At 43.1% G+C, this 21,462-nt stretch overlaps 1 long non-coding RNA gene across 3 annotated transcripts in view; it reads left to right on the top strand.

The window, feature by feature from the left end:
• Positions 1 to 20,687, top strand: part of LOC121017767 (uncharacterized) — a 70,880-nt gene extending 50,193 nt beyond the window's left edge. Inside the window, exons 3-4 of one of the 3 annotated variants that reach the window (XR_005784891.1) lie at positions 301 to 418; positions 19,604 to 20,687. This is a non-coding gene — a long non-coding RNA (uncharacterized LOC121017767). Of the gene's footprint in view, positions 1 to 300; positions 419 to 6,710; positions 7,231 to 9,266; positions 9,565 to 19,603 lie in introns of those variants that run through there. The other 2 variants (XR_005784892.1, XR_005784890.1) reach the window with 2 other exon arrangements.
• Positions 20,688 to 21,462: the final 775 nt, after the last annotated feature.

Here is a 21,462-nt window from a genome sequence, read left to right as displayed (position 1 = left end):
CATTTGCTGGATGCACATGAGGGGCTATTTTATAAAGGCACAATTATCAGAAGCAAAAAAGTTTAAAAAATAACTCACAGAGAGATGAATCTGGAACACAGTAAGAGAGGAGACAAAATCATATGAAGAGAAAGGCCTAGAGACCCTTTTGGCTGAATCCTGTTGGTTCAGAGTTTTGCACCTGTCAGTGTCTTTTATTTGCTTCAGTAGAAGATATTTCTTCAGGCCTGTGGACAACTCTGAAATTGCAAAACAGGCGTGGAAGCACATTCATGGAAATGTAATCTTGTCTTCCTCTAGACCGTGGGGACTATGAGCTATCCTGGGGTTCCACGTGCCAGAGACATGAAGAAAGCAGAGCGGTCCCAGAGAAAAGTGACCGTGGAGGAGGAGCTTCCGCCACAAGGGAGAGAATAGGGTAAGAAGTTCACATTTGTAAGTAATTGCAACAGCTGCCAGTAAATATACTGTCTTTCAGGGATGTGAGATGATAATAAAGCCAGGCAGCTGACCCAAGCTCCCCGGGCAGCAGAACAGAGGGGAGGCAGCGTCCTTTATTAAAATACAGACAGGGTGTTCGAGGTTAGGCATCAGGAGAAACTTATTGAAGGCAAACCTTGTCCATTTCTGAAGGCATCAGCACCATAGTTTGAGTTTGAGGCATTTTAAACAATGGAATGGAATAGAATGAGGTTAGCTTGTTTGGAGACCGGGAGATTAAAAAAAAAAAAAAAAAGGTCAAAAAGGTCAGACGGTCTTCTCTTCAGCTGCCTTCTCTTTCTTCCAAGTGCACTAAGTTGGGTGAACTGGTGTCTGTGTGCCTGAGTTCAAAACCAGATCTACCATTTATTGGCTGTGTGGCCTTAGACAAGTTACTTCGTCTCTCTGTGCCTCAGTTTCCTTCTTAGTCAATGATAATGATAGAGTGTTCTCTCAAGGACCATTGTGAGGAGTAAATGAGGTCGCCTATGGAAAAGCCTTTAGCGCAACACCTTCCAGGAAGTAAGCACTTAATACACACTGGCTGGTATTATTGTTTTGTTACTGTGTTCGTTTTGGCCTCCTCTCCACACACAGTCTACGTCTCTAAACCCAGTCGCATTACGGTCCTATCCTGGCTTCCCTTAGGCCCCAGGGTTGTGCTTAAACCATTTGGGCATGTCATATCCACCCAAACCCAGTGTGGCACTCATGGTCTCCCATGCCAGCTGACCTTTTCCCCCAAAACATCCAACATTGGTCATCAGTACTTTCTCACGTTAGTCTCCTAGACAAAGACTTTGGAGTCCCCTCGTTCCCCATTGCTACTTCCCCAGCTCTTTAAAATGCCCTTTAAGGGGTGCCTGGGTGGCTCAGTCGGTTAGGTGTCCGACTTCAGCTCAGGCCATGATCTTGTGGTCCGTGGGTTTGAGCCCCACATGGGGCTCTGTGCTGACAGCTGAGAGCCTGGAGCCTGCTTCAGATTCTGTGTCTCCCTCTCTCTCTGCCCCTCCCCCATGCATGCTCTGTGTGTGTGTCTCTCTCTCAAAAATAAACATTAAAAATTTTTTTACAAATAAAAAAATAAAATGCCCTTTAATCTCCTTCACCGCCACCCTCTCATGGATTTCCTGACTTCAGCAAGATTCTGGATCTTTCCCCCACCGTCTCTTTCCCTCCCCTACTCGTCTTCACTATCCCTACTGCCAGCTCATCCTAGTCTCCTCTTCCTACACTAATCTTCCTAAAATTCCATTTTGCCTTGGCAAGTCTCCCGCTTAGGAGCCAAAAATGACATCCAACTGTCACTGCAGTCGAATTCAGGCTCCTTTTTGGTGTGCTGGGAATGTTTTGGATTTGAATCTGGAGGGTGCTTCCATGGCGTGGGTTATCAGTCTCCTTACGCTGCTGTAACGAACACCACAGGCTGGGGGGCTTAAACAACAGAGGTTTATTCCTGGTCCTGGGGGCTGGAATTCCCAGATCAAGGTGTGGGCATGGTTGGTTCCTTCTGAGGCCTCTCTCCTTGGCCTGCAGACGGCCGTCTTCACCCCGTGTGCTCACGTGGTCTTCTCTCTGTGTGTATCTGTGCCTGATCTGTTCTTAGGACTGTGTCCTATCCTCCTTTGCTTACAGGGACACCATAATGATGTCATTATGGATTCGGGCCCATCCTAATGATCTCACTTTAACTTATTTAGGTCCTTTAAGACCCTATCTCCAAATACAGTCACATCCGAAGGTACTGGAGGGTTCGGGATTTCAACATGAATTTTGACAAGGAGACAGCATAATTCAGCCTAGAACAGTATATGTATATGAAAATTAAAGCACACTCTCAATGTACATGTAGTTTACTGTACCTATATTATACTTTGGTAAAATAATTTAAAAATTGGCAGTAGTAACAATAAAAAATCAACTTCCTTCTCTCGACCTCAAATCCCATGTTCTCTTCTCACTGTCTTAGACAAATCCTTGATATCCTTCTCACTTTCCTTGTTCTCTCCATGCATTCATTCATGCACCCACCACGTTTGTTTCTGTGTCTACACTCATACCTTTCCTCCCCTCCATTACCTTTTTTTTTTTAATTTTTTTTAACATTTATTTATTATTGAGAAACAGACAGAGCATGAGCAGGGGAGGGGCAGAGAGAGGAGGAGACACAGAATCCGAAGCAGACTCCAGGCTCCGAGCTGTCAGCACAGAGCCTGACACGGGGCTCGAACTCACAGACCACGAGATCATGACCTGAGCTGAAGTCAGATGCTCAACTGACTGAGCTACCCAGGCGCCCCTCCATAACCTGTTTTTTAAAAAGTTTATTTATTTTCAGAGAGAGAGAGAGAAAGCATGACTGGGAGAGGGGCAGAGAGAGAAGGAGAGAGAATTTCAAGCAGGCTCTGCACTCTCAGCACGGAGCCTGACTCAGGGGTCAATCCCATGGCCCCGGGATGATGACCTGAACTGAAATCAAGAGTCAGAGGCCCAAACAGCTAAGCCACCCAGGTGCCCCTTCCCTCCATAGCCTTTAAAACCTTTCGGGGCTCAGCTCAAATTCTATCTCCTGCATGTACAGATTTGTTCACATGCACTCTGTTTCATTCAGCATTGATGGAGTGTGTTCTATGTGCTGGTCTCAACGTTCTGGAATATTGAATGAGAGACATGTGCCCCAGCCTCATGGAGTCTGCCATTTGTGGGAAGACGGATGAGTAAAAATCAGCAAGCATTGTAGTTATGAACACCGGGTATCTCAGTCCTGCTCAGGATGCTTTAACAAAATACCACAGACAGAGTGGCTTAAACAACAGACGAACATTTACTTCTCATAGTTCTGGAGGCTGTGGAGTCCAAGATCAAAGTGCTGGCAGATTTGGTTAATGGCGAGAGCCCCCTTGCAGGCTTGCAGAGAGCTGCCTTCTTGCTGTGAGTTCTCATGCTGTAGAGACAGCGCCCTGGCATCTCTTCCCCATTTTAGAAAGGTGTCAACTCCATCCTGAGGCCTCATGACCTCATCTAGACTTAATTACTTCTCGAAGGCCCTACCTCCAAATATCATCACATTCGGGGTTGGAGCTCCAATACAGGAATTTTGGGAGAGCTCAAACATTTAGTCTATAATTCAGGGCATAATGTGAGCACAGTCACCAGAGACCATAAGGATGAGAAAGATTAGCCAGATAAGGGGATGCAGAATAAAAAATGCATTCATGGGGAAAGCCTCTTGCAGATGTTCTGGGATGAATGAAGGCAGGCAGAGTAGGGAACTAACCGCAAGTAACTTAGTGTTTCTGGGGCATAGGGGCATGAAAAGGGGTGATGGGAAAGAGAGTGCTGAGGCTGAAGAGGGGCTCCCAGGAGCTATTCAGGGGACTTTGCACTTTACCCTGCAGGCAGTAGTGGGTCACTGAAGCCTGAGAGTCAGTCAAAATCGCAGAGTAGAAATTTCTCTTTGGCAACAAAAAGGAGGATAAGTTAGGGGTGACCCGCTGGACGTCTCTCTAGACTCTACATCCTGATTTAGAATTGAATGGTCAATTTTTGCTCCCAGGCTCTAGATTTCAGTCTCCTACCCAAGTATAAGCTTGTTCAGGACAAGGACCCTATTTTTGCAGGTGCCCAGCATAAGACTCCATGAAAACTCTGCAAGGATCCTCTTCTGAACTTTTTCTTCCCTTGCTATGATCAGATGTCACTATAACACTTTTCTTTCGGTAAAGAATGTTCTTCCCACACCATTACTGTACTTATTTTATTGGACTTTCTTGGGAATGTCCAGAAAATGGGCTGATGTCAAGTGCAAAGGTCATAGTGCTGTGGACAGTGACAGTTAGATGTAAAGCAGGGCTTCTGGGACTTTAATATGCACACGGACACTGAGGACTCTTGTTAAAAATGCAGATCTAGGGGCGCCTGGGTGGTTCAGTCGGTTAAGCGTCCGACTCTTGATGTCAGCTCTCAATGGTTTGTGAGATTGAGCCCCATGTCAGGCTCTGCACTGGCAATGCGGAGCCTGCTTGGGATTCTCTCTCTCTCTCTCTCTCTCTCCCTCTCTCCCTCTCTCCCTCTCCCCCTCCCTCCCTCCCTCCCTCTCCCTGACCTTCCCCCACTCACTCTCTCTTTCTCTTAAAATAAATAAATAAACTTAAAAAAAAAAAAACCTTAAAAAATGCAGATTTGGATTCCGCAGGTCTGGGATGGGGCCTGGGACTCTGCTTCTCTGACAAGTGGATGCAGCATGTCCACGACCATATTTTGAGGAGCCAGGGTGTTGGGGGAAGAACACCCCAGGCTGAAAAACCTGAGGGTCTGGGTTTGAGCTCTCTGCCTTGTCAGAAAGTGGACGCAAGACCCGGACCAAGTCAGTGAACTTCCCTGGGCCTCAAGCTTCCACTTTATATAAGGAGTTTGTCCAGGTGATCTCTTTAAATTCATCTGCAATTTGGTGAGTTCTATTTGGCAAAAACATTTTGAGAGTCTTGAAGAAAAGAGGTATGTGAATCCAGTCCATTATAGTTATTAATGTTACTGAGAGAGGGGCCATGGCTGGAGTTCCAGTGGATTAAAAAAAATAATCCTTTAATCTTTCTAACATAGTCTCTCACCACTTGGCTGGGCACAACGTAGATTACTGCTTTGAATGCGCCAGGCTAAAACGAAAATCTCAAGTCAGGATCCTCTTGCCCTTATACTCCATTTGCGGCCATGCTGTCTCGGATGCATGTTGAAATAACTTTTCAATCGTGAAACAAGCCTCCATTTACTTTAAAATAAATTTTCAAGGAGTTCTATGTAAACCCCAAATTCACCACGGTAGCCGGGAAAGAACAGGTGCAACGGAGTGTGGATTTTTGAATTTAAACATCTCTAACTTGGGATTTGGTTGACGTGATCCCTGAAGGTCTCCGCATTGCTACTGTATGCGCTGAAAAGGGTGGATAATGAAGAGAGGTATAATCTCATTTGTTACGGAACGCTGTTTGTGACAGCTCATTGGAGCCACCACGCTGAAGGCCAATGGAGAGGTTAACCGTTTTTTTTCTTTCTTTCTTTCTTTCCCCCCACCCCCGAATACTGATTATTCAAAGCAGTGCAGGAGAATCAGAGAACAGCATCACAATAAGATAAAGGCAGTACTTGCTTTCAAATGTAATCCTTCTCTTCAGTATTAACAAGCTGCTGAGTAGAGGAACAGCACAGCACCGTCCTTGGGACCAGTGGGTTTCACTTAATTTGGACAAGGCCCGACAGGAGGGAGATGAGAAAGTGTAACCCGAGGGGCAGTCATGTCAGGTGCTGGCTGTGCCCGTGTGTGTTGTGGAGGGGTGAGGGGGTGGGAGAAGCACAGGCGGGAAGCCTGTTAGGGGGCTGGCTCAAAAAATGTACCATCAAGCCTCAAACAACTACTCAGCTCAGAAACATTCACATGCAGCTTTTAAGATGTTGGTCTTTTTTAACGAGTGAGTTTCAGGCAGTGTATGCAATTGTGGCAAAACAACAACAACAACAAAACGGAAATAGTGTGCCTTCTCTTTGCCAGGATTCTCAGCCCCCAGCTACAAGCGGGGTGTAAGTTGACGTGACAATAGTGAAAATGCTGCTATCTGGCACATCCCGGGAAATGTTGCCTTCCTCGCAAGCCTCCCGTGCGTGCGGGAGCTCCTAGCGGATCTCGGCGCCCAGACTGCAGGACTCCAGCCCTCCACCCATGACTCCAATTTCCAGAGAGCCCACCTGCATTGCTAGAGCTCTCTCACGTCCCACACTGCTCCTGTGGGGCCTTCCTCCGTTCTTCCTCTGGGTCATGCAGCCTCTCGGGTCCCTCATCCTGTGCAACCTGGGGCCACTTGGATGTTGCTTTTGTCTCTTTCCTCGGCACCCTGCCCAGCCACGATGCCAGTTGAGTTCCCTCCTCCTTGCCTTAAATCACAAGCTCTTCTTCCCAACCCTGCTCCTTCCAGGAAGCAGGCTGCCCCTCCTCTGTTCAGCCAGCCCCTTTCTCCTCCCTGGGTTTCAGTCCATTTCAATCTTATGGGGGTTTTTTCTCCAAAGCTTTTGCTCCCAATCTTATGGGGGTTTTTTCTCCAAAGCTTTTGCTCCCAAAACCAAAACCAACAAACAAAAAATAAAACCAGGCATGTTCTTGGGAGCGTTATTTTCTTGCAATATCATAGTGGGAAAATAACTCATGTATGCATCTTTAATTTCTTCTTATGCTCTTTTAGCTTCTAGCTGTTGAGATCTAGAGAGGCAGCGGCCAGAGTTAACGGCAGAGCAAATGGACCCAGTGCACCCTTGTGAGCTGACAAACGGCAGCCTTGAGCTCTTGAGTGAAACATGATGGCATTTTCTGAATGCTGACTATAGGAGAAGCCTGAACGGGCAGGCAGACCACGCGGGTCCACCGCCTTAGAGCTGTGGACGGTCTTTGTACCTCATTGAGCCTCAGTGTCTTCATCTGCAAAATCACCCTGCCATTCGGGGAGTAAGCTGAGATACTCTAGTGAATGTGCCTGAGAGTCCACGGTTGTCCAGAGCATGTTCATCGATTCACTTTTTCATTGGTTTCTTCTCAATCAGCAAGGCAGAAGCACTGATCCTCGTCCAGTCTCCAGAAGGCTTTGCTGTTTGTCTGCCTTTGTAGATAGTCTTTTTCTTTTTTTCTTTTGAACAGAGAAAGAGCACAAGCAGAGGAGAGGGGAGGAGAGAGAGAATCTTAAGCAAGCTCCATGCTCAGCGCAGACTCCAACGTGGGGCTCGATCCTATGACACTGGGATCATGACCTGAGCCCAAATCAAGAGTCAGACACTTGGGGCACCTGGGTGGCTCAGTCAGTTAAGCCTCTGGCTCTTGATTTGGGCTCAGGTCATGATCTCATGGTTTGTGGGATCGTCCTGCATTAGGCTCAGTGCTAACAGCGTGGAGCCTGCTTGGGATTCTATCTTTCCCTCTCTTTCTGTTCCCCTCCTATACTCATGTTCTCTCTCAAAATAAATAAATAAACATTAAAAAAAAAAAAGAGTCAGAACACTCAACCCACAGAGCCACCCAGGCATCCCTGCCTTTGTAGCTATTCTGAGCACCAAGAATCATTTTCACGAGGGTGTTAGAATAAAACTGTGGGCAGGACCCTGAGGAAGAAACCCTACCAGAGCCATAGTTCCACTTGCCGGGCTCGGGAGATCCCACCCCACCCCTAGTCTGGGCAGGCTCAGAAGGGGGGAGCTGGTTTGTGAGTCTTCTGGGCTAAGGGGAGATCGACGTGCAAAGTTCTCTAGCCTCTCTCCAGTGCTACTACCTCAAGGCTGTTGATGTTATGTGGTAGCTGAGAGCTGGGTTCACGCCCTACTCCACCACTGGCTGTCCACGCGGACCCGCACAACCACGGCATAGCCGAAATCTACACATCGAGCTCTGCTACCTGCAGCCACCATGCTGGGTGCTGGGAGACTGTGGGGAACAAAAATCAAGGTTTCTGTCCTCACAGACCCCATGGCTGGGCTTAACTGCTCTTAGCCTCAGTTTTCTCATTTGTAATTTTTTTTATGTTTTATTTTATATTTGAGAGACAGAAAGAGAGGGAGAATATGAGTAGGGGAGGGGCAGAGAGAGAGAGGGAGACACAGAATCTGAAGCAGGCTTTAGCCTCTGAGCTGTCAGCACAGAGCCCGACACGGGGCTCGAACCCTTCAAGCTGTGAGATCATGACCTGAGCCAAAGTTGGACACTTAACCGACCGAACCCTCCAGGCACCCCTCAGGTTTCTCATTAGTAAAATGGGAATAATAATACCTATCTCATAACTTTGCTATACGACTAAATGAGGTGACAGCCAAGGAGCTGAGGACAGCGCCTGTCACACAGCAGGTACCATGTTTTGACATGATAGCTCTGGTTATTTATTACAACTCGGAACACTGCTGTGTTTGTTTTCCAGGCACAAGAGTCATACCTATCAGTATCTAATGATTAGATCTGTGTTATGGAAAAAAAAAACCCTAAAAATCTGACTATGTTTACATGTATTTAAATAAATGAAGGAAAAATGGCAAATAAAATTGTGGAATTAAAGGGTAAAAGAGAGCCTATTATATGCCTTGGAATTATTTGAGTTGTTTAAACAATTATGCATTACTTTTTAAGCCAAAATTCAATAAACTTTTAAAAAGCAAAAAAAAAATTTTTTTAATGTTTATTTTTTTTGAGATTGAAAGAGAGAGAGTGAAAGCGGGGAGGTGCAGAGAGAGAGAGGAGAGAGAGAGAATCACAAGCAGGCTCCATGCTATCAGCACAGAGCCTGATGTGGGGCTTGAACCCACAAACTGAGATCATGACCTGAACTGAAATCAAGAGCTGGACACTTAACCGACTGAGCCACCCAGGTGTCCCTCTCCAAAAATGTTTTTAAATAGCTAACCAACTGTGTCACCCTCTCTCTCTGCCCCTCCCTGGCTCCTTCTCTGTCTCAAAAATAAATAAACATTTAAAAAAAAAAGATGGGGGGAACGCCTGGGTGGCTCAGTCAGTTAAGCATCCAACTTAGGCTCACGTCATGATCTCACAGTTCGTGGGTTTGAGCCCCGCATTGGTTTCTGACAGCTCAGAACCTGGAGCCTGCTTCAGATTCTGTGTCCCCCTCTCTCTCTGCCCTTCCCTGGCTCACACTCTGTCTCTCTCTGTCTCAAAAATAAGTAAATATTAAAAAAAATTTTTTTTAAATAGCTCACCAATACCACCATGGGAGTTGATCAATCTATTAGATCGAATTTTCTCTTTCTAGGAATGTGGACAAGTGTCTCCAAAACATCTCCTCCACAAGGATCCCCCGACCCCCAGCCTCGGCCACAGGCATTGCTTTGCTCCCTGAACCCAGTGTAAAGGGCTAATGTTATTATTAGTCTGTTCCTTCTGTGATCTTCCGCCAGGCCAGAGCTACCCAAGCGAACAATAATCATTATCATCTCTGACAATCTGAGAAGATGAACTGCAAGGGAAAAATTGAAAAATTGCACGTGTGAGTTATATTATGTGTCTTAATTTTAGAGCTAAGATGAAACCACAGTGCACTGTAGCATACTGTTATTTATCAGAGGCAATTATTAGGAATGCCAGTTTGCATAGTACATATTTGTGCCCATAAAAACACAGTACGTACTGACCCGTCTGGTCTCTGGATTCCAGATTGCTCTTTTGCCTGGGTATCTTAATTTCTCCCAGGCCCCAGACCAAACCAGACAAGTGACAAAGAGCTATTTGCTCCTCTTGGTGGAGTAACAGGGTGTCCCAGAACAGATCTCTTTGTGGGCGGCCATGAGCGGCCTGCCAGAGTTCTTGGCCCAAGGAGAAGGCTGAGGTCACAGTTTGGAGCAGGGTTCAGGCAGTGTGCCAGACCTGGAAGACCTTCTGAGCACTCCCGGGGGGATCTTAATGGGGAGGGGAATGCCAACAGGGTCAGAAGTCTGACAGTTACGCAGGTGGGATTTGGCACTAGATACAGCTGGGATTACCTACTAATGTAACATCATTTGTGCCCCCAAATTGGTAAAATCTGGGAAGAATCTGGGATTACAAATGCAGGTGCGTTTCCCTCTTTTTTGGATAGTGCTTTATAATTATTATTAAGTTCTGGCAGGAGCGGGAGCCGGGCGTTTTAGACAAACGCTTGCACTTTGCACATCCAGAAGTGGGGTTCCCACTCTTGAGGTCTTCTGGAGACCCACATTCTTCCCTCCTCACCCCTCCGTCATAGATCAGACAGGGAACCCTACTTTAATTCGGAAAGGGGGACTAAACTTCCCTCTGGCCCCAGATGACTTATCTTTTTCCACGTTATAAGGCCTTTTCGGCCTCCAGTTTCCTACCTTTTGACTTGGGTATGACTATTCTGTTACTCCTCCCTTCCCCCTTCCCTCTCCCAACCTCCAGTAGTCAGTACTTGGAGACAGTGCCAAGACCATTGCATGGGTTGGCTGACCTTGGCCTCATCAGCTTGCCCCACAGCCAACCACCCATCCCCACTCTAAATGCACCATAGTGAGGGAGAAGTTAGAGCTTGTGAACTCTAGGGAAACCTCTCAAATGCCAGAGTTTGTCTTGGTCCCTTATACTATGCAGCATTGACAAGCATTTAAAATTCCCCAGCACCTATATGATTTTTTAACAAACACAGGACGTTCAAGCTAAACTCTGTTTCTGAGATCATGACACTTGTATCTCTTAGCACTACTGGGGTAGGTGAGGGAAAACTTATTTATGCAGTCCTTCTGTGGAGCCTCAGACACATTCATGACCTCTGTGAGGATGCCTCTCCTAGGCTGTATGACCACAGTTCCCTGCTATCGTAGTGTCACTCTTTATGGGCCACTGGCCAATGGCTACTCAGGCGCTATGGTAGCCTCTGTAGCCTTCAAGTGCAAGAAATGAGTCTCAGGAGCCTTCTCATTTTCCCATCTCTAGCCCAAATCTATGTATAATAAGGGTTATTTGAGGCCAGAGGTGAACAGGCCAAGCAAGTACCAAGACCTTTCTCTCAAACCCCAGTTCAGAGAGAACGTTGAACTTGCATGTTATGTGTTCTGAGCCTTAGCAACCTCCCTCCAGCTAGAGTCAGCCTGGCCTGAATACCAAAGAGTGGTTTTATAATATTGGTGATTTATTACCTCCTTTTCCCATGTCAGATTACTCGCAAATGGTTATCATAACGTTAATCTTACATCCTTTCTCCGTCCTTTCTTTTATCAGTTGGAGAAAGCCAAAATATTTGCAGCAGACACACACAGATAGCACTTGGGGCTAGATGTGAGGCAAAGCATGTCAGACTTTAAGGTTTGAAGATTTTGATTCCTACATCTTACTATTGGTGTCAGCCCTCAATATCTGACCTCTGTAGGCCAGTGATTCTGCTGGTCTGGGAATCACACTTGATAATCACTTGTCTAGGTCAACATGCCACCACATAGAACCAAATTTAAGTAACTTGTGTTTGGTTCTCTATCTTGTGGTCAAATTTAAAAGCCTAACTGCCCTTTTATGTATTTAATCATGATTAGACTGATCACTATGGGTGACTGGCCATATTGGCTGGGAGTGTCAAGATCATTGTACCTATGACTTCAATCAGTTTTTGCAAACCATTTAGCCTCATGGTTATCCTTTGCCAGGGGCTATGCTTAAGAGACACATCACTTACCTGAACAAAACTAGAAATTGTAACGTGTAGGGTGGAAACTCTGATGATAAATAGAATTTGGGTAATAGACCCAAGTTAAGGACTTCGATTTGGGGGGAATCAAATATGTTCTAAAATCTTTTGACCACATAATTATGCCTCTGAAAAATAGTCTACACCAAGTAAATAACCAAAAATACAAAAGAATATCTATGCACAGGTGCGCCTGGGTGGCTCAGTTGGTTAGGCATCTGAGTCTTGATCTCAGTTCAGGTCTTAATCTCAGGGTTGTGAGTTCAGGCCCTGTGTTGGGTTCCATGCTGGGTGTGAAGCCTTCTTAAAAAATAATAATAATAAAGAAAAGAATATTTATGCACAAAGGTGTTCACCATGTCATTACTTAAACAGTGAAAAACAAGAAGCAAACAAAAAGCAAACTGTAGAGTATATATAGATTGTTAATAAAGGCAAAACTGAGCGTAGCATATATTGAAAATCTGTCTTCCCAATTTTTCTGTAAATCTAAACTGTTCTAAAATAAAAAGTTTATTAAAGTTGGTATATCCAACTTGCTGGACTATTGTGCAACAGTTAGAAATGACATTTGTGAAGAGTTTGTAATAAAATAGAAAATTTCTAAGCCAAGTCAAAAAAGAAGGATGTAAAATTTTGCAACTTTCAAAACAATGTGTATTGGCGACAACTTCTAGTATGACAGTATGAGGAGCTCCATGGATCCTCTCACCCAGGAAAACAACCATTAATGAGTACAAATTAAATTTAAAAACCCAACAACTGAGGACTCTGGAAATTGTCCTAAAGGCATACAGCAAATGAAGAAACATTTATTCAAGAAAACATACAAAATCACATTAAGAACAGTCAGTCTATGGCATTGAGCCATGGCTTGCTTCCTCTCCCTGCCTCCCAACCAACCCCTCAGCTCAGTGTGATAGAAGCTCCACTCTATGTGGGTGCAGCCAAGAACATTATCCTGGTTGAGGCCTAGTGTCTTTCCCTAGGAGGGACAGGCCACCAGAATTTCTCATCCTTTCCTGCTTCCCCTAGCTCTATGTTGTAGAAGCACTAATCTAGGCCAGAGCAACTGAGAGGTCTAGAGTTCTCTTCCTCCACCCAGCCTCCACTTACAAGGTGGAAGCTCTACCCTAGGTGTGGGTAAAGACAAGACAAAGAGAAAACTACTCATGTTCAAGGGAGTCCCAAAGAGATTAACAATTGACTTCTCATCAGAAACTAAGGGGTCCAGAAGGTAGTGGGATGAAACATTCAAAGCACTCAGTGAAAAAAGCCTGTCAACCAAGAATCTGACATCCAGTAAAACTATCTTTCAAAAATGAAGGTGAGATACAGACATTTTCAGATAAACAGAAACCAAAATAATGTATTACTACCAGGCCTGTCTTATGAGAAGTACTAAAGAAAGTTCTGCAAGGCTGAAAACAAGTAACCCCAAGCAGTAGTTCAAATCTACACAAAAAAGGGAAGAACACCAATAAAGGTAATTATGTAATTATAAAGGACAGCATAAATGCATATTTTTCTTCTTTCTTCCCTTAATTGATTTGAAGAGCAATTGTATAAAACTATACACACACACATATACTTGTATTCTCATGTTGATAACATATAAAAATGTAATATATTTGACAATAACAGCACAAAGGAGGCAAGTGGGAGCAAAGCTGTATAAGAATAAGAAACAACACCAGATGGTATCTTGAATGCACAAGGAACAAATGAAGAGAATCAGAAATGGCAAGTAAGAAGGTTCATGTAACAAGCTCTATAAATACTTGTTCTCATTTCCTCTCTCATCTTCTTTAACAGACATAAAACTATGTAGCATAATAATTATAGAAATGTATTGTTGGGTTTGTAATGTATATAGGCACAGTATGCATATCAATAATAGCATAAAAATGTAGACGATGGAATAGAGCTATAGAGGAGTAATGTTTTTATATGCCACTGGGATTAGTTACTATAAATTTGAAGTAAATTCTGATAAGTTAAGATGTATATGGTAAGCCATAGAGCCACCGTTAGAAAATAACAGAAATATATATGGTGAAAGAATAATTAAAAGGAACTTAAATATTACACTACAAAATGTTAAATTAATGCAAAAGAAAGGAGAAAGAAGGAGAGAAGAACAAAATTGACTTGAACCATATAGAGAACAAAAAGTAAAATGGCAGATGTAAATTCAACTACAGCAGTAATAACATGAAATGTGAACAGATTAAACAATTCTGTCAAGAGGCAGAGATTGTCATCCTGGATAAAAAAAAACAAGATCTAAATCTATTCTGCCTTTAGGGCACACACTTTAGATCCAAATATACAAATAGGTTGAAAGCAAAGGTATGGAAAAAGGTATATCAGCAGCTATAAAAAAGGTGTAGTGGTTATATTCATACAGACAAAATCATTTTCAAAACAACATGTTACTACAGATGAGGAGCACTTTATAATGATAAAAGGTTCAATTCACCAGGAAAATTTAACAATTCTAAGTATATATGCATCTAAAAGCAGAGCTCCAAAATACATGAAGGAAAAACTTGATAGAACTAAAGAGAGATAGACAATCCAATAATACAGTTCAAGACTTCAATAGCCCACTTTTTGTAACAGATAGAACCAAGTGGAAACCCAACAAGGAAATAAACGACTTGAACAACAATATAAACCAACTAGAGCTGAAAGGTTTCTATCGGACACTCTACACAACAACAGTAAAACATATTCTCTTCAAGTGCCTGTGGAACATTCTCGAGCATAGATCATATAGTAGGCCATTAAAAAGCCTCAATAAATATAAAAGCATTGAAATCATGAAAAGTATGTTCTTTAATCACAATGGAGTAAAATTAGATAACACCAATAACAGAAATTGGGAAAGTTCAAAAATATGTGGAAATTAAACAACATACTCCTAAATGAAGAAAAATCACAAAGGAAATGAAAAAGTACATTGAGAGACACCCTGCTGGCTCAGTGAGTAGAGCATGCGACTCTTGATCTTGGGGTCATGGGTTCCAGCCCCATGTTGAATGTAGATATTACTTTAAAATAAAATCTTAAAAAAAAAAGGATGCCAGGGTTGCTCACTCACTTGAGTGTCCGACTCTTGGTTTTGGCTTAAGTCATGATCTCAGGGTATTGGGATCAAGCCCTACATCAGGCTCCATGCTGAATGTGAAGCCTCTTTAGGATTCTCTCTCTCTCTCTCTCTCTCTCTCTCTCCCTTTCTCTCTGCCCTTCTCCCCTGCTCATGTGCACTCTCTCTGTCTCAAAAGAAAAAAACAAAAGAAAAGAAAAGAAAAAGGAAAGAAAGAAAGAAAGAAAGAAAGAAAAATAAAAAGCAAAGAAAGTACATTGAGAGCCATGAAAATGAAGACAGAACATACTGAATCTTGTGGGATTAAGCTAAAGCAGTGCTCAGAGCTAAACTTACCATTGTAAATACCTATAATTAAAAAAAAGAATCATCTCAAATCAACAACCCAATCTTTCACCTTAAGAAACTGGAAAAAGAAAAATAAATGAAGCCTAAAGCAAACAGAAGGAAGGAAGTCATAACGATCAGAGTGGAGAGTCATGAAATTGAAAATAGAAAAATGATAGAGAAATTTAACAAAACCAAAAGCTGATTCTTTAAAAGGATCAACAAAATTGATAAATCTCTACCTAGAGTAGCCAGAAAAAAGAGGCTCAAATTACTAAAGTCAGGAATAAAAAAGGAAACATCACTACTTACCTTAGAGGAATAAAAAGGATTATAGGGGAATACCATGACCAACTGTATTCTAACCAATTAGATGACTTAGATGAAATAGACAAATTTCTAGAAAAACACAAACACTAAATATGACTCCAGAAGAAGTAGAAAACATGAATAGACCTATAACAAATAAAGAGATGAAATTAGTAGTTTAGTAACTTTTCACAGAGAAAAACCCAGGCTCAGATGATTTCACTTCTGAATTCTATCAAACATTTAAAGAGCAATTAATATCAGTTCTTCACAAACGTTTCCAAAACATCAGAGACAAGGGAACACTTACCAACTTACTCTATGAGGTCAGTATTAACTTTACCCAAAACCAGGCAAAGACAGCACAAGTAAAGGAAACTATTGGCCTCTATGCCTCATGAATACATACCCAGAAATCCTTAATCATATACTAAAAAATCAAATCCAGCAACACATAAAAGTGATTACACATCACTTTTGACCAGCTAGGATTTGTCCCAGGAATTAAAAATTGGTTTAACATCCAAACATCAATCATTGTAATATACTATATATGTAGAATAAAGGACAAAAACTACTAATCATCTGAATAGACACAGAATAAGTATTTGAAAAAGTTTAACACCTCTTCATGATAAAAACACTTCACAAACAAGGAATAGAAGGGTACTTGCTGAACCTGATAAAGTACGTACAGTACAAAAAACCCACAGCTAACATCATACTTAATGGTGAAAGTTTTCACCTTAACATCAGGAATAAGACAAGGATGTTTGCTCTCATTACTTGTACTCAACATGGTACTGGGGGTTCCAGTAAGGGCAATTAGTCAAGAAAAAGAAGTAAAATGCATCCAGATTGAAAAGAAAGTAGTGAAATTATCTCTCCTTGCAGATGACATGATTTTGTATATTAAATATCCCAAGGAATACACATGTACATAAACACACACATAATGCACACACAAACTATTGGAACTAATAAGGGAGTTCAGCAAAGTTGCATGGTATAAGATCAATACAAAAACATCAATTATATTCTATATAGTAGCAATAAACAATTCCAAAATAAAATTAAGAAAATAATTCCACTTACATGAGCGTTAAAAAGAATAAAATACTTAGGGATAAATTTTAAAAAGGAATGCAAAGCTTGTATATTGAAACTATACAACATCAATGAAAAAATGAAACAAGATAGAAATAAATGGAATCCATGTTCATAAATTGAAAGACAACATAGTTAAGGTGGCATCACTCTCCAAAATGATCAACAGGTTCAAGGCACACCCTTTCAAAATCCCAACTTCCAGTTTTGCAGAAATTAACAAGTTGATCCTAAAACTCATATTCGCAAGGGAACCACAATGGCCAAACCAATCTTGAAAAGCAACACATTTAGAGGATTCACACTTCCTCATTTCAAAACTTTACTGAGTAGCTACATTAATTGAGCCAGTGGTATTGGCATAAGAATAGACTTGTAAATCATGGAATAAAACAGATCAGAAATAAACTCTTACATTTACAGTCAATTGATTTTGAAAGGTGCCAAGACGATTGGGTAAGGAAAGAATAGTCTTTTCAGCAATAGTGATGGGACAACTGGATATCTGCATGTAAAAGAATGAAGTGGACCCCTTCTTCACAAATATGCCATGATTTACTCACAAAGGATCATAGACCTAAATGTAAGAGCAAAAACTATAAAACTCTTAGAAGACAATAAAAGAGTAAATCTTTGTGACCTTGAGCTAGACGGAGTTTCTTAGGTACGGCACCAAAAGCAAAAGCAACAAAAGAAAAAACACAGTTAAATAGGACTTCAAAATTAAAAACTTTTGTGCTTCAAAGGACACTATCAAAAAAGTGTGAAGACAACCCAAAGATGGGAGAAAATATTTGAAAATCGTGTTTCTTATAAGAGACTTTTACCTAAAACGTATGCAGAACTCATACAATTCAATAATGCAAAGACAAGTAGCCCAAGGACTTGAAAAGATAATTCTACAAAGATGTACAAATGACCAATAGGCACATCAAAGGATACCCAACATCTTTAGTCACCAGGGAAACACAAGTCAAAACCCTAATGAGAGGCTACTTCCCATCCACTGGAATGGTTATAATAAAAAAAGATAATCACAAGTTTCAGTGAGGCTGTGGAGAAATTGGAACCCTACTACATTGCTAGTGGCAATATGAAATGGTATAGACACTTGGGCAATAGTCTGGCAGGTACCCAAAAAGTTAAATATAGAGTTACCATAAAACCCATCTGTTCCGGTGGTAGATACCCAAGAGAATTAAAAGCTTATGTTCACACAAACACTTGTCCATGAATGTTCATAGCAGCATGATTCAGAGTAGCTAAAATGTGGAAACAACTCAAATGTTCAACACCTGATAAATAAAATGTGATAAATCTGGGATTTCTAGCATGATTGATATTGAGGCTATCTCTGTGGGGAAGCCTCTTTCATAAGACGGTGGTGAATATTTCAAAGCTTTTTGTGTCCCATTGTACAGAGAAGAATGAACTTCGTAGAAGATTTCTAGGTTCTGTGATTTTTGGAAAGTTCCTCAACCTTTTTTGTGCCTCAGTTTTCTCATCTGAAAAGCGAGGAGATTAATATTCCCTACTGCTGGTTCGTAAGCGAATTGAAATGATATAATATATAAAAGCATCGAGTTCATGGTGGGTACATATTAGACCTTATATAAATGTTAGTTTCTCTTTTCCCGGCAGAGTTGGTATTTAAGAAGACCTTTATTGGACACGTGTCTATCAGAGCTCTCTTGGTTGCAAGCAATAGAAACAGTACAGACTAGATGAAACCCAGAGATGTGTTGGCTCGTGAAAGAAAACTGGGAGAAGACAGGGTTGGGATGGAGGACTGTGCGACTGACCTCAACGATGCCCTGAGTCAGGGCCTTAGAGGGGACTCTCTCCATTTCTTGTCTCTTCGTTTCCTTACATGTTGGCTTCATTATCTTTTACTATACTCCAGTTTCTTCCACATGGTGGGAAGTTCAGCCCCTGGTGCTTCTGGACTTGCATTCTGCCACCTTGGCCCCCCACTGGGAAAAGACTCTTTTCCCTTAGCAGAAAGTCTTTGGGAAGGACTCTGGTCGTCCCAGCTTGTGCCATGCATCTACTCCGGAGGCCAGGTGTTTGGGTACTCGGGTACTTAGATTGGTAGTTCCAACTAGAACTATGAGTTTCAAGCTAAGAGGGTAACAGCTCTTCAAAAAAAGAGTGTGCTGATCTGAGCAAGTGAAACAAAAAGTAACAAGCACTGGCATTTGCGCTCATTAGGCGCTGATGAAGTGGAAGTAGTCCAGATCCTATGGACCTGATTTCAGCCTCCATTCATCATCCTGGCTGGAAAACCTTGTGCAGTGAACAACTTGTACAACTGTGCATGGTGGCCCTGTGCCCCCAGATCTCCACCTCCATCCCAAGTGGCTGATGAGTAGGATCCCAGAGCCGGCTCTATGGGCAAAGAGTTTGTGGTTAGGGGTGAAGCCCTCACCCAGAGTGGGAATACCATGCAGCTAGGTAGACTATCTAAAGGAGGTTAGCCAGCGAGAGCCACCAGAGACACAGAGCTCAAAACGCAAGGCGGTTGGCAGATTCCCAAAGGATTTGTTAGGTGGGAGGGCCCAGCTCTAGCTGGCATTTTAGAAGAACCCTGTGACCCAGAGTGGGCAGAGATGGAGCCCTCTGCCCTGCAACTCACCTTGGCTGCAACCAGGTCCCCATGGGACTGTGATTCTAACTCAGGACCTCCACCTGAGAGCCGTGCAAACGGGCATGGCAAGCAAAACCCCTGGGCTCCAGCCCACCAGCCGTATCCAGATTGCCCTTCTACGAGGGTGGGCTGGAGGGAGGAGCCCTCCGGTGGGGAGAAGGGGTTCTGTTGGCAGTAGTAGCCATTACAGCAAGTAGCAGCAACAGCACAGAAGCCCCTGGAAATGGTGACAAATTCCCTGAAGTGTCATCTGCCTTCTAAGTTGAACTGCCCTAGGAAAATAAATGGGAAGCTCCCATCGGTTAATTGAACCTCTGGTGCCCACTCGTACGTGCGATTTTGCAGAGTCCTCAGTGGCTTGCAGAGGCTGTCCCTAAATTTTCCTTTCAACAGCACACTTTCCCTTTCTCTTAGATGTCGCACGAAAAGAACCGGGCTGCCCGAGAACGCTTTCCAGGTCAGACTGTTGGCTGCTTCTTCCCTGTAGCTAAATAAAGGACCATCTTCAAAGGACGAGAAGGCGAGTCCATCTGGTCTCCGTGATTGCACTGGTCAGGGGAGTCCCAGCCAAGTCCCAAGCTTTCGCTATGTGGACAGTCAGCTCATACCACCCAGAATCTACATCTGGCTGCCAAATGCACCTTGCTCTGGCCACCCACATGCACGAGATCCAATGAGCAACAGCCTCCGCATTCTCCTGGCTGAACAAAGAGGGCGATTGCCACAAGCAGGGCTATTGTTCAGTTGGCATTGGCATCAAAGGCCCAGGCCAGCTCCCCTTTGTCTGTCAGCTGCTATTCAGAAGGAAAAGAGAAGAAAAGCAAACCAATAGGTTTCTTGGAGAGAATCATCTGTGGACGTGGGACGTTTGCTGTAGTGCTGCGCTAACGTGATTGTAATAACAACTTGTAAAGCCTACTTAACATGGAGAGCCTTACCAGCCCATATTCCAAAATGTCACGGTGCCTGCTTATAACGGGCATACTGTTTCCCGGATTTAGAGCTCTTTAGACTTGAGTCATCCCTGCCTGCTTCTGTGTGACAAGGTCTGGGCACGGCGTTTTGGAGCACATTGTCACAGGGATGGTAACCTTTTTACCCTACGTCAGCATTAAGAACATGGCGTCTTGCCTTCAGATAACATTCTGCAAGAGACTCTTCCGCAGAAAGCCAGATTTTTTCTCACCTGGCTCTTTGCCCGTCTCAGGCCACCAACAGCAATGGGCTTTTGACACCTTCACATATGTCAGGTTTTTTTTCTTCTGACTCTTTCGCCCGCACTGGAGGATGAAGGGTCAGGCAGATACAGTCCTCCCTGGCAGGCAGGAGTATTGTTTTGTGTGCGGGTCAAAAATTTTATTTGTATTATGAGATCTTCCTGACACGTGGGAAAAGAACAGGTAATAAAAATAACGAACGTGCGGTTTCCGCCTCTAGGCTTGAAAAAAATGACAAAACACCGGTGTCCTGTGCACCCATTCTGATCGCCTTCCTCTCTCCCCCCGGCTCCTGGGGTCATTACTCTCCTCCCATGTTGGTCATGCCATGTACTCTGTGGGCTTTTACAATGATCCGTACACCATGTAGGGTTTTACATGTTTCGAAACTTTGTGTAAGTGGCATTAGGTTACAGTGCAATTGAAAATTATGCTTTGGACTTGCCCAAGGCCGTACGGAGGGTACTGGTTGATCTGGCTTTCGCGGCTATACAGTTAGTAAGAATATACTAAGACCCGCTCGTGTGTTTTCCAGGTGAGGGACATTTAGGCTGCTCCCAGTTGCGTGGTATAACATCAATACACAAAACATCAATTATATTCTATATAGTAGCCAAGAACAATTCAAAAATAAAATTAAGACATAATCTTACACACACTTTGTTTTCTTTTTTTTTTTAATTTTTAAATGTTTTTATTTATTTTTGAGAGAGAGAAAGACAGAGCATGAGCAGGGAAGGGGCAGAGAGACAGGGAGACACAGAATCCAAAGCAGGCTCCAGGCTCTGAGCTGTCAGCACAGAGCCCGACACGGGGCTCGAACTCACGGACTGTGAGATGGTGACCTGAGCCGAAGTCAGACGGTCAACCGACTGAGCCACCCAGGCGCCCCTAAACATTTTGTTTTCTTTCAAACACTTCTGTACTGAGCATTCTTAGGCAGGAGTACTTTATTAACATTTTTTTAGGACCGCTGGTGTGTGGTGATAACACAAAGCAGCCAGACTTTTATTCAGTTTCGTATTGTTTTTCAATTTGGAGAGACAATGCACTGTT

Source organism: Herpailurus yagouaroundi, unplaced genomic scaffold (assembly GCF_014898765.1).
Source record: "Herpailurus yagouaroundi ecotype Mexico unplaced genomic scaffold, PumYag 216, whole genome shotgun sequence".
Taxonomy (NCBI): domain Eukaryota; kingdom Metazoa; phylum Chordata; class Mammalia; order Carnivora; family Felidae; genus Herpailurus; species Herpailurus yagouaroundi.
This window is presented reverse-complemented; position numbering and strand designations above follow the sequence as displayed.